This window comes from Scyliorhinus canicula, chromosome 8 (genome assembly GCF_902713615.1).
Source record: "Scyliorhinus canicula chromosome 8, sScyCan1.1, whole genome shotgun sequence".
Lineage (NCBI taxonomy): Eukaryota > Metazoa > Chordata > Chondrichthyes > Carcharhiniformes > Scyliorhinidae > Scyliorhinus > Scyliorhinus canicula.
Window position 1 is genome coordinate 23,144,622 of NC_052153.1, and position 12,765 is coordinate 23,157,386.

The 12,765-nt window shown below is 46.2% G+C and overlaps 1 long non-coding RNA gene across 1 annotated transcript; it reads left to right on the top strand.

The window, feature by feature from the left end:
* The first annotated feature begins 5,081 nt into the window (after positions 1–5,081).
* Positions 5,082–9,853, top strand: LOC119969976. The gene is made up of 3 exons (XR_005461498.1): positions 5,082–5,399; positions 7,608–7,769; positions 9,763–9,853. It is a non-coding gene; the product is annotated as an uncharacterized LOC119969976 (long non-coding RNA).
* Positions 9,854–12,765: the final 2,912 nt, after the last annotated feature.

The window sequence follows — 12,765 nt, forward strand, 5'->3', positions numbered from 1 at the left end:
CTACATGCAGCCTTAGCTGATTGTAAGTTAACCGTAGAAAAGGCAGTGACTGTCAAACTTCAGCACTGCAGCTGGAGTTACTTAGCCAATCATTCAGAGCCAGGGGTCAAGGTATTTGTTTTATCGAATTGCTGGCTCTTTGTGAGATTTCCTCGAGGGCTCCTTTTTGTTTTTTGGTGGCCATTTGTTCTGGTCAATGGATTCCGTTTTCATTCTCACCAGCTCCATAATTAGGTGATGCATTCATCCAGTAACATTACAGTCTCAATTTATGTTGAATATTTTTTAGGATTTTCTTCTTTATAGTTAATAGAGCACAAATGCAGAAGATTGTTTGCACACATACATGCACTCACACATATTTTATATGTATATATCATATATGCATCTATGAACATATAAAATAGGAGCAGAGGTAGGCCATTCAGCCCTTCGAACTTGCTCTGCCATTCAATAAGATTGTGACTCATCTGTTTGAGCTTCAAATTCCACATTCCCATCTCCCCCCCGCCGAAAACCATTGTTTCCCTTGCCCAACAAAAATCTGTTTAACTCCACCTTAAAAATATTCAATGACTCCGCCTCCACCACCTTCTGAAGAAGCGAGTTCCAAAGTCACTCAACCCTCTGAGTGAAAAAGAATTCTCCTCATCTCTGTCCTATAAGGGTGACCCCTAATTTTAAACCATCACCTCCTGGTATTGGACTCACTCACAAGAGGAAACATCCTTTTCATGTCCAGCTTGTCAATACTGTTCAGGACCTTATACTTCAATCACGTCACTCCTTACTCTTCTAAACACAAGTATATATTTATATAATTATAAATTAAGTGTTATGGGGATAAGCTGGAAAAGTGGATTATATCAGATCAATCATGCTCTCATTGAATAGTGGAGCAGACTTGATGGGCCCAATGGTCCATTTCTCCTCTTATGCCTTATTGTCTCAAGGTCTTATATAGAATTAAATCTTTTAACTTGGAATCTCTAAGTAAGATGTTTTTGTTAATTTATTATAAATAAGCCTCCCATTTTCTGTTTCCAAAATTAAACCTCTAACTTCTTGGCACAAAGTTAACTTACCAGGAATGAGTCACATCTGTCACCCCTTTGAAAATTTAATTGCATTCAAATAGCACTCTCCAGAAGCCTTTGGTTCTTTTCTGCCAATTTCCAGTTCCATTCAACCTCAAAACTTCTGTTTAAAGTGACAGCTGGACTTCCGGTGATGGCGGGCGGGAGGCAGGGAGAAAAACGGCCGTGAAAAAGGGGGGTTAATGAAATTCCGCCGGTGAGTGGAAAGGTCAGCGCAGGAACTGTAAGGAAAGCGGAGGCTGGAGCACCAGGGGAGGCCCCGTTGCACACAGCAGAAGAAATGACCAAGGTGATGGCTGTGGAACTTGAAAAACAGTTCACAAAACATATGGAAGCGATGAGGAAGGAGATGGGGGCAAGGATAATCCAGGGAACTACAGGCCGGTGAGCCTTACGTCAGCGGTAGGGAAATTACTGGAGAGAATTCTTCAAGACAGGATCTACTCCCATTTGGAAGCAAATGGACGTATTAGTGAGAGGCAGCACGATTTTGTGAAGGGGAGGTCGTGTTTCACTAACTTGATAGAGTTTTTCGAGGAGCTCACAAAGATGATTGATGCAGGTAGGGCAGTGGATGTTGTCTATATGGACTTCAGTAAGGTCTTTGACAAGGTCCCTCATGGCAGACTGGTACAAAAGGAGAAGTCACACAGGATCAGGGGTGAGCTGGCAAGGTGGATACAGAACTGGCTAGGTCATAGAAGGCAGAGACTAGCAATGGAAGGGTGCTTTTCTAATTGGAGGGCTGTGACTAGTGGTATTCCGCTGTTTGTAGTATATATAAATGATTTGGAGGAAAATGTAACTGGTCTGATTAGTAATTTTGCAGACAACACAAAGGTTGGTGGAATTGCGGATAGCGATGAGGGCTGTCAGATGACACAGCAGGATTTAGATTGTTTGGAGACTTGGGCGGAGAGATGGAAGATGGAGTTTAATCCGGACAAATGTGAGGCGATGCATTTTGGAAGGTCTATTGCAGGTAGGGAATATGCAGTGAATGGTACAACCCTCAAGAGTATTGAAAGTCAGAGAGATCTAGGTGTACAGGTCCACAGGTCACTGAAAGGGGCAAGACGGGTGAAGAAGGTAGTCAAGAAGGCATACGGCATACTTGCTTTCATTGGCCAGGGCATTGAGTATAAGAATTGGCAAGTCATGGTGCAACTGTATAGAACCTTAGTTCGGCCACACTTGGAGCATTATGTGCAATTCTGGTCGCCACACTACCAGAAGGATGTGGAGGCATTAGAGAGGGTGCAGAAGAGATTTACCAGGATATTGCCTGGTATTGAGGGCATTAGCTATGAGGAGCGATTGAATAAACTCCGTTTGTTCTCACTGGAACAACGGAGGTTGAGGGGCGACCTGATAGAGGTCTAAAACATTATGAGGAGCATAGACAGAGTGGATACTCAGAGGCTTTTCCCCAGGGTAGAGGGGTTAATTACTAGGGGGCATAGGTTTAAGGTGCAAGGGGCAAGGTTTCGAGGAGATGTACGAGGCAAGTTTTTTAAACAGAGGGTAGGGGGTGCCTGGAACTCGCTGCGGAGGAGGTGGTGGAAGCAGGGACGATAGTGACATTGACGGGCCGAAGGGCCTGTTCCTGTGCTGTACTTTTCTTTGTTCTTTGTTCTTTGTTGGGGCGGTATTGAAAGTGCTGGTTGAGGAGGCGATTACCCCGGTGAGGGCGGCAGTATCAAGCGCAGCGGTGGAGGTGCGGGAGCAAGGTGAGACACTGAAGGAAGTGGAAGAGGGATTATTGCAGCACAGTGATCAACTCACCTCGATGGGGAAGGAGTTGTGGAGGGTGATAGAGACCAACAAGGGTCTGCGAGCCAAAATGGAAGACCTGGAAAACAGATCCAGGTGACAAAATCTGAGGATTGTGGGTCTGCTCGAAGGGGTGGAAGGTCCGAGACCGACGGAGTATTTTGCCACAATGTTGGCGAAGCTATTGGGGAAGGGGGACGATCCTGCCCGATATGAACTGGATTGGGCTCATCGGGGGGTGGAGGCCTATACTAAAGGCGAGTGAGCCGCCAATAGTAGTAACTTTCATTTGCAATGGGCTTGGGTGTGTATGCTGGGGTTGTGTGCTAAAGGGGATTTCTTGGTTTTCCTTGGACCGAGCAAGGGGGAAGGAGACCCAGGTGGGGGCTGCTATGCTGGCCGGTTTAAGCTGGTCAGTGAATGGGACTGAGGTGAGGGGAGGGGCTGCGGCCATCGGAGCCTGGTAGAACAGGTTTTGGTGACTCGAGGCGGGGTGAAAAGTTGGGGAAGGAACCGAGGTTGGGGGGAGGATTTTACAAGAGGACCTGGAGAGGAGGAGTCTGGGAAAGGGGGGGGGGGGGTGTGGGGGAGTTGTCTACAATTCATGGGTGTCATTCACGGTACTCTTTTGGGGATTGGATGACATTGAATATTAGGGGGGGGGGAGGGACCGTATATGTCAATGGTGACCATAGGTGATTCCTGATTCCTTTTCTTTTTTCCTTTTTTTCCACTTTGGGAGGGATTGTTTATTTGATGCTTATATTGTCAGGTGGACCATTGTTTGGGGTGGTGGGAGGATGGGATCATTGTTGTTAATAGGGGGATTGACATTGTATCCGTTACCGTTTATTGTTTGTTGGTGGGGTGTAATTTGTGTAGAAAATGTGAAAATGGAGAATAAAAATATTTTAAAAAAATAAAGTGACTGCTGATAGATATGTCAGGATACTGGCTCGCAAAAGCCCAAATGTGCAACAAGAGGAATACACACAAGTTAATTATGCTGCGTTAAGGTCTGTTTAACTTATACTGTAACCCAAACGTCGGGATTTACCATTCCGAAGATCCCGGACGAGCCCCCACATTCTGTTATGACACCCTGGGCTAGTGCGTGGTCAATTCCAGCTCTACTTGACCTCGAGTCACAACAAAAATGAATTAACAAATAATTCTTTGAAAAATATCTGAAGCCTTTGGCCTTTGGCTGCCCAATAATTACAGACACCAGGTTTGTAAATGTAAAAACAATGGTCGGGATTCTCCGACCCCCCTCCGGGTCGGAGAATCGCCCGGGGCCGGCTTCAATCCCACCCCTGCCGTGTCCCAAATTGTCCGCCACCCGAGATTCGGCGGGGGCGGGAATCGCGCCGCGCTGGTCGGCGGGCCCCCCGTGGCAATTCTCTGGCCCACGATGGTCCGAAATCCTGCCGCTGACAAGCCTCTCCCACCGACGGGAATCAAAACACATACCTGATCGGCGGGATTGGCGGCACGGGAGGGCGCCGGGGTCCTGGGGGGGGGGGTGGGGTGATCTGACCCCGGGGGGGTGCCCTCATGGTGGCCTGGCCCGCGATTGGAGCCCACCATTCAGCGGACGGGCTTGTGCCATGGGGGCACTCTTTTTCTTCCGCCTTCGCCATGGTTCATCAGCAGGCGCTGACGCTCCGGCGCATGCCTGGACTTACGCCGGCTGGCGTAGTCCTTTCGGCCCCGGCTGGCGTGGCGCCAAAGGCTGTTCACGCCAGCCGGTGGAGCTGGAACCACTCCGGCGCGGGCCTAGCCCCTCAATGTGAGGGCTGGGCCCCTAAAGGTGCGGAGACGTCCGTACCTTTGGGGCGGCCCGACGCCGGAGAGTTTCACGCCACTGCAACACGCCGGCACCCCCCGCCCCAATGGGTAGGGGAGAATCCCGGCCAATTACTTTATTAATGAATAACAAGAACTGAAAGAAATATGCAGCAAATGCAACTTGTTAACAATTATCTAATCCCTAATTCCCCACTTTAACTTGACCCCGTACACTCTACATGTGCACACAAGACAGACAAACACAGAGGGGAGAAAAGGGGTAAAATAAATCATAAGTAAAAGGGAAAAAGTCTTTGTTTCAGATAGTTGTTTCCAACACCTTACTCCTCTACTTTCAGTCCTTCAGTCCGAGGCTTTACTGTAGATTAATTCAGTCCTTTGTCGTTTCAGGAATACAGTATTCGCAGCCTTTCGGGAGAGAAAAGAGAGAGAGAGAGTCAGATGGTCTTTGTATTCAGCCTGTAATTGCTTTTCTTGCAGATTAATTCATTCCTGTTCTCTGCAGTTTCAGAAGTACAGCACTCAGCCTTTCTGGAGAAAACACGGAGCGTGGAGTCAGACTGAGCACCTTGGGACTCTGAAAATCATTCCACTGGAGTTGGATTCAATCATCACTTGCTACGGGGCAGAGTACAGCCTTTTTGACCAATTCATTGACCACCTAGCCATTCGATCAAATTGAGTCCCACACCATCTCTCTTTCTCTGCTGCCAAAAGGTCTGAAGCTTTGGTTCAAACTAGCAGAGACTAGAAGTGTTCCCTCCTGTAACTTCTGAATTCCGCATATTCTCTGGTGCTCGACTTAAAGATACATGCCCATTAATCGCCCATGGATCAAAAATGATAACAACAAAATAATAAGGAAGGGGAAATAAGGGCATGGACAGGAAGGACCCTTACAATAATGAATAGTTTAATTCATATATGCTTCACATTTCAGTGATTTTGTCCAAGCTAATGTATTTCCTTGTATGGTCATGTGTACTTTAATCAGATATAGATTGGATTGACCACAGCAACAGTAATTGTTGCTCTTTGTGCCCAGATTAAAAATAAATGACTGCAGCTTTATTCGAGCTGGGGAGTCTTCCTGATTGAAGACTAAGTGCTCCCGCCAGTGGAAAAATGGGAGTGTTTCCTGCTGGTGCCAGGAGCAAATTCAGTGTGCCATTGTTACTCAGAATATATTTTTTTTTACAAAGAATCGGGTTTTCCGTGCCATTTAATGGCACTTTGGGGGTTTTGCTGGAAATGAGAGGGGCAGATCCTAGTCTCTCTGACAGGTCCTGGTGCTCACAGATCGGAGCATCCTTTAAAAGGCCAAACCCACATAACTCCCCAGTCCTCTCCATCAGTTCCCTGTGATTCTCCCTTCGGACCCTGCCCCTTGGCTGTGCTAACCTGGTACCTTGCTCTCTGAGGGGTCCGAAAGGGGTGAGTTACCTCCCTACAATTGCATCCCGGATGACAAGGAGGGGTCCTTCATGGGAGGTGGAGGTCAGGGCGACTTGTGCTGAGTTGGAGGGGCTCAAGCCGGGGTTTTTTCCTGGTCTGGGGGTCATTTGAATGCTCTTCCCATCTGCAGCCTTAAACTCTTTAAACTGTCTGTCAGAATGCCAAGTTCAAATATCTGTGAGATGAAGGCAAAAGCATTGCCCTTTAACTTTTTCAAGCATATCTGTATGCCTAGAAGTCTAAAATCTTTGAACTGCTTTGTTTACATTCAAATTCATGGACAATTGCCTTTTACAAGAGTTTTAATTGACAGGTTCAGGCAGTTTTAAAGTGCTTCCTCGAAAGAGCAGGTGCTCTGACTGAGTGCTTCCCCCACACCTGCCTTTCTAGGAAGCTGCCAGGATGGCTGGAAAAATATCGGGAGACGGGTTGGGATGGCTCGACACACCCTTGCAGTTGGGGCGGCATGGTGGCACAGTGGTTAGAATCATAGAATTTACAGTTCAGAAGGAGGCCATTCAGCCCATCGAGTCTGCACCGGCCCTTTGAAAGAGCACCCCACTTAAGCCCACATCTCCACCCTATCCCCGTAACCCAGTAACCCCACCTAACCCTTTTGGACACGAAGGGCAATTTGTCATGGCCAATCCACCTAACCTGCACATCTTTGGACTGTGGGAGGAAACCGGAGCACCCGGAGGAAATCTGACCTACTGAGCATTGAGCTGCCTGACCTACTTTAGCAGCAGCCACCACTCTTGGGCTCTGTCATTGAGCCAGGGGCACCTTCCTTAATTGGACAGCGAGTGCTGAAATGGCCAATTCAGAGGCTCCAGGAACATTAAGTGCCTCCAGGAACATAGGTCCCTGGCTCTAGCTCCTTCCAAGTTCGGGCTTGGGACACATTGCTTCAAAGAAGCTGCCTTCAATAACTTGTTGCCTCGTAGCTCTGGCACCTGACAGTATACCATTTGACTTCAGCTTCAGACAAACTAATAGGTGTCTGGATTATTCGAATTGATTGCCCACTTCTGCTGAGCTGGCAGCCCACCTCTGGGTAACTTTTCATAGAATCCCGACACTGCAGAAGGAGGCCATTCGGCCCATCAAACTTCAAAGCACTTTCAATGCTCAATGTGTAATTCAAGCATTTGTATTTCATGTGAGCCTGGTAGCAATTCATTTTATTTAATCGCAACATAACAAGGAGTTACAATACCTTTTCCTCCAACTCCATTTTGCTGTTGATATAGTCTTATCCTGTATGTCCATGTGATCAGATGCAGGCTGATTTGTGTTTCACTGATTTACAGCCTGAAATTGAGCCCACACATTTTCTCCCAATATATTTATTGGCTTATAGCAGGCACCCTTCTGCAGATCTGCTCACTGTATGCGATGTATAATGGCCATCTCCCACTGAACAAAGCACCTGAGGCTACCGTATTTGTTTTCCACTTGCTTTCACAGGAGCTAAGTTGCCTGGGAGGATTTCGAATGTGGTGCTGCCTGAAACATCTTTCCAAGAAGAAGCCTGGAGCCAGGAAGGAGAGTCTGTGTCTCCAACCCCTCTTCCAGCTCCAGCTGCTGCTGCAGCTCTCACTCCAGGCAAACCGAGCTGATCGATGACAGGTAAAAACATCCTTTTCGAGCGAGCGAGAAGGAAATAGCATCAGCTGCCAAACTTCTAGCCGCAGTGATCTGTAGTGCTGACATCAGTCACTGGCTCACTTTCCAATAAAACATTTCAGATGCCTCTGCCCAGAATTAAAGAACATTTAAGACGCTACAATTGACAACTTTGAAATCGGCGTTCATGCAGATGATGATTGTCTTTTGGACACGTTAAGTGATGGTCTGTTGTAAAGAGGTACCGCACCGAGTAAAATTACTCCAGGAAAATTAATCAGTGAATACAGTTGTCTGTAAACCTTGAGGTTGAGGTCAATTTGAACTCTTGTGGGGACTGGCGAGTGGAGTCCCATGCCATCCTGACAGAAAAGATAACCTCCCTGATTCAAGGCCCAGTTTCTAAGTCAATTTGTTTTTCCAGGTAAATGAGTGACACCTTGTCTTGGTGTACTGTCGTTCTAAAGCTGGTCAGAGGACCAGAATGCTCTCCACTTGTCAACTGTGTCTCCGTGGGGAGCACTCTGGCATCTGGACCAACAGGTTATCAGTTCTCGGCAGATTAAGGTTGCCAACTATAACTAAATGTATTCCTGGAGTTCTCCAATTCGATTAGAACCCCATTGGATGTCACTTGATTGTCCGTCATACAAATGTCTTTCTTTTCCTATTTTTAATATTTTTATATCTAGTAAACCAAAGTGTTTTAAGAAACTGACAAAAAATAACATTTTTTTGTTGATTTCCTGGTGATTTTCTTGTAGGATTGCACACAGCCCCACTGATAATCCCAGCCCCTCATCACCCCCCCCCCCCCCCCCCCCACCATCCGACCACCGCATCAGAACACCCATCAGTCACCCCGTCAGACCTCCTCATACGATCTCCTATCAGTGACCGCCATTACAGACACCCATCAGAGACCTCCCATTAAAACCCCCAACAGAGAACCCCATCAGAGACACCCAGCTGTCATCCCTGCCTGAAAGCTGAAGAGCAGTCCAGGCAGTAGAGTGAAAAATCACAGCATTTTCACTTGCTTTTCCCTAACATCTGCTGCTTCAGACAAAAGTATTTAAAGCAGCTGCTCGTACAAGTGTAAAAAGCTTCTTTGAAAGCAAAGTCCACTTCAAAGGGCTTCAAGTCTCTTGACCGTCTTTGAAATGCAAAAATCCCATTCAATTTCACAGAGCAATAATCAATAGCCAGTGATTGACAGTTTTATTGATACAGACAGAACTAATTTGGCAGGGGGGAGTTGTTTATTTATCTTTCCATTCATGCTTGAATGCATCTCAAATACCCTACTTTGATGCTAACCGCAATGTTTATAAGCATTCTTGCTATAATTGACAGCATCTCACCACATCAAAAGGAGCAAAGTGCTTTCACTTCCTCTTTTTCTCAGTAAAAATCACCCCATGTGCCTGTGCTGCGGCGGGGGGACGGGGACGTGGACCGGGTAGTGGTGTGGTGGTGGGGTGACCCATTATTCCAATGCTGCGGTGAATGAGGAAGCCTCTACTTATCAGCCGGGAGTGGGGGAGGGACAGGATTGTGTTGGGGGGGGGGGGGGGAGCCAACCGCCAGACCTCAGTATCAGGTCACTTGCTCAAAATGGTGGCCCAATAGCGGGATTTTGACGGTACCCGGTGAGCTCTCGACCATGCATAAATTAACATGGTAAAGAGAGAGACTCGCACACCACACCCTGCTCCAAGCACCTGCAGAGACCAGTAACGATTCTCCACTGGCAGGAGCACTTAGGGTCTCGAACAGAGAATCCCCGTCATTGTCTCTCAGAGAACATGCCCTATATTCTCCCCTCAGGGTTACAATAAGGAACATACGATTATTTCAGAGAAGACAAGGGGGTCATGAGTGGTATTTATTCCTCAACCAACATTAAAAAGCAAATTATCTGGTCATTATCATGTTGCTACTTGTGGGCCTTGCTACACACAAATTAACTATTACGTTTTGAACATTACAACAGGGGACCACGTTGGAAAAGTATTGCACTGGCTGGAAAGCACATTGGGAGGTCCGAAGATCATAAAGATCCTTAATAAATAAGTCCCTCTTTCTATGACTTTTGTCTTTAATGCTTCGTTATGCAGATTTCTAGGTTAGTTTACTTGTAAGTGGCTAATAGCAGTTCTATAAGAACATAAGAACATAAGAACTAGGAGCAGGAGTAGGCCATCTGGCCCCTCGAGCCTGCTCCGCCATTCAATGAGATCATGGCTGATCTTTTGTGGACTCAGCTCCACTTTCCTGCCCGAACACCATAACCCTTAATCCCTTTATTCTTCAAAAAACTATCTATCTTTACCTTAAAAACATGTAACGAAGTAGCCTCAACTGCTTCACTGGGCAAGGAATTCCATAGATTCACAACCCTTTGGGTGAAGATGTTCCTCCTAAACTCAGTCCTAAATCTACTTCCCCTTATTTTGAGGCTATGTCCCCTAGTTCTGCTTTCACCCACCAGTGGAAACAACCTGCCCGCATCTATCCTATCTATTCCCTTCATAATTTTAAATGTTTCTATAAGATCCCCCCTCATCCTTCTAAATTCCAACGAGTACAGTCCCAGTCTACTCAACCTCTCCTCAGAATCCAACCCCTTCTGCTCTGGGATTAACCTAGTGAATCTCCTCTGCACACCCTCCAGTGCCAGTATGTCCTTTATCAAGTAAGGAGACCAAAACTGAACACAATACTTCAGGTGTGGCCTCACTAACACCTTATACAATTGCAACACAACCTCCCTAGTCTTAAACTCCATCTCTCTAGCAATGAAGGACAAAATTCCATTTGCCTTCTTAATCACCTGTTGCACCTGTAAACCAACTTTCTGTGACTCATGCACTAGCACACCCTGGTCTCTCTGCACAGCGGCATGCTTTAATATTTTATCGTTTAAATAGTAATCCCGTTTGCTGTTATTCCTACCAAAATGGATAACCTCACATTTGTCAACATTGTATTCCATCTGCCAGACCCTAGCCCATTCACTTAACCTATCCAAATCCCTCTGCAGACTTCCAGTATCCTCTGCACTTTTCACTTTACCACTCATCTTAGTGTCACCTGCAAACTTGAACACATTGCCCTTGGTCCCCAACTCCAAATCATCTATGTAAATTGTGAACAATTGTGGGCCCAACACGGATCCCTGAGGGACACCACTAGCTACTGATTGCCAACCAGAGAAACACCCATTAATCCCCACTCTTTGCTTTCTATTAATTAACCAATCCTCTATCCATGCTACTACTTTACCCTTAATGCCATGCATCTTTATCTTATGCAGCGACCTTTTGTGTGGCATCTTGTCAAAGGCTTTCTGGAAATCCAGATATACCACATCCATTGGCTCCCCGTTAACTACTGCACTGATAATGTCCTCAACAAATTCCACTAAATTAGTTAGGCATGACCTGCCCTTTATGAACCCATGCTGCGTCTGCCCAATGGGACAATTTCTATCCAGATGCCTCGCTATTTCTTCCTTGATGATAGATTCAGGCATCTTCCCTACTACCGAAGTTAATCTCACTGGCCTATAATTTCCTGCTCTCTGCCTACCTCCTTTTTAAAACAGTGGTGTCACGTTTGCTAATTTCCAATCCACCGGGACCACCCCAGAGTCTAGTGAATTTTGGTGAATCATCATTAGTGCATCTGCAATTTCCCTAGCCATTTCTTTTAGCACTCTGGGATGCATTCCATCAGGGCCAGGAGACTTGTCTACCTTTAGCCCCATTAGCTTGCCCATCACTCCCTCCTTAGTGATAACAATTCTCTCAAGGTCCTCACCTGTCATAGCCTCATTTCTATCAGTCGCTGGCATGTTATTTGTGTCTTCCACTGTGAAGACCGACCCAAAAAACCTGTTCAGTTCCTCAGCCATTTCCTCATCGCCCATTATTAAAACTCGCTTCTCATCCTCTAAAGGACCAATATTTACCTTAGCCACTCTTTTTTGTTTTATATATTTGTAAAAACTGTTACTGTCTGTTTTTATATTCTGAGCAAGTTTACTCTCATACTCTATCTTACTCTTCTTTATAGCTTTTTTAGTAGCTTTCTGTTGCCCCCTAAAAATTTCCCAGTCCTCTAGTCTCCCACCAATCTTTGCCACTTTATATGCTATAGAAGGCATTCACAAACGGGACAAGGTAAAGTCCCACAATGACAGCAGGAAACGGAATGCTTCTGGCATTGGTCGCGTGACTTGGACAGGAGGACGAGCAGATGGGCCAAACGAGTGATAATGTCCAATGAATCCTTCTTTGTTTAAAGTCAGAATGCTGACCTGGATTAAGAACTGACTGAGCAGGCTATTTGCGAATCCATCTGTGCTGGAACTAAATGTGAAGGGCACATTGTTGATTAACTCCTTCAAACAAGAGCAGGATAAATATCTGATTTACAAAAGTACTGAAGTTAACAAGATTAAGTGCAAACATAGCTGATCAAACATTCTCTAGTACGCCGTGGGATCCAAGCCCTGTTGGGAACATGGAATTGAGGAAAGAGACTGGATATGGTGGGTTAAATTACAAAATCATATTCCACAGCAACAGCTCAACTGTAAAAGTTTGTGTGTGTCCTGGCTGCTGAGGCTTTGCCGCAAGAAATCAACTGGGCATGTGTGCACGGTGTTGGCCCTGCATTGATTGGCCCACCCACAACCAGGAGAAATGGTGACAGGGAGATTGATGCCTTTTGACACTGTGCACCTGTTAGTATGGAGAATAAATAAATATCTTCTGATGCGGTCCTCTGCATTGACAGCACCATACCATTTGCATTACAGCACTGCTACTGAAGGTGGGGTGATCTCGTACGAATGCAGCATGAGTTGCAAAATGCATGCCAATAGTAGCATTTTCACTTCGCTACTTCAGTGGGAAGTGAAAAGCTCCCTGAGTCCTTAACTCCTGACAGATTCCACCTGTTGTCACTTGCCCGACACACGAGATCAAGT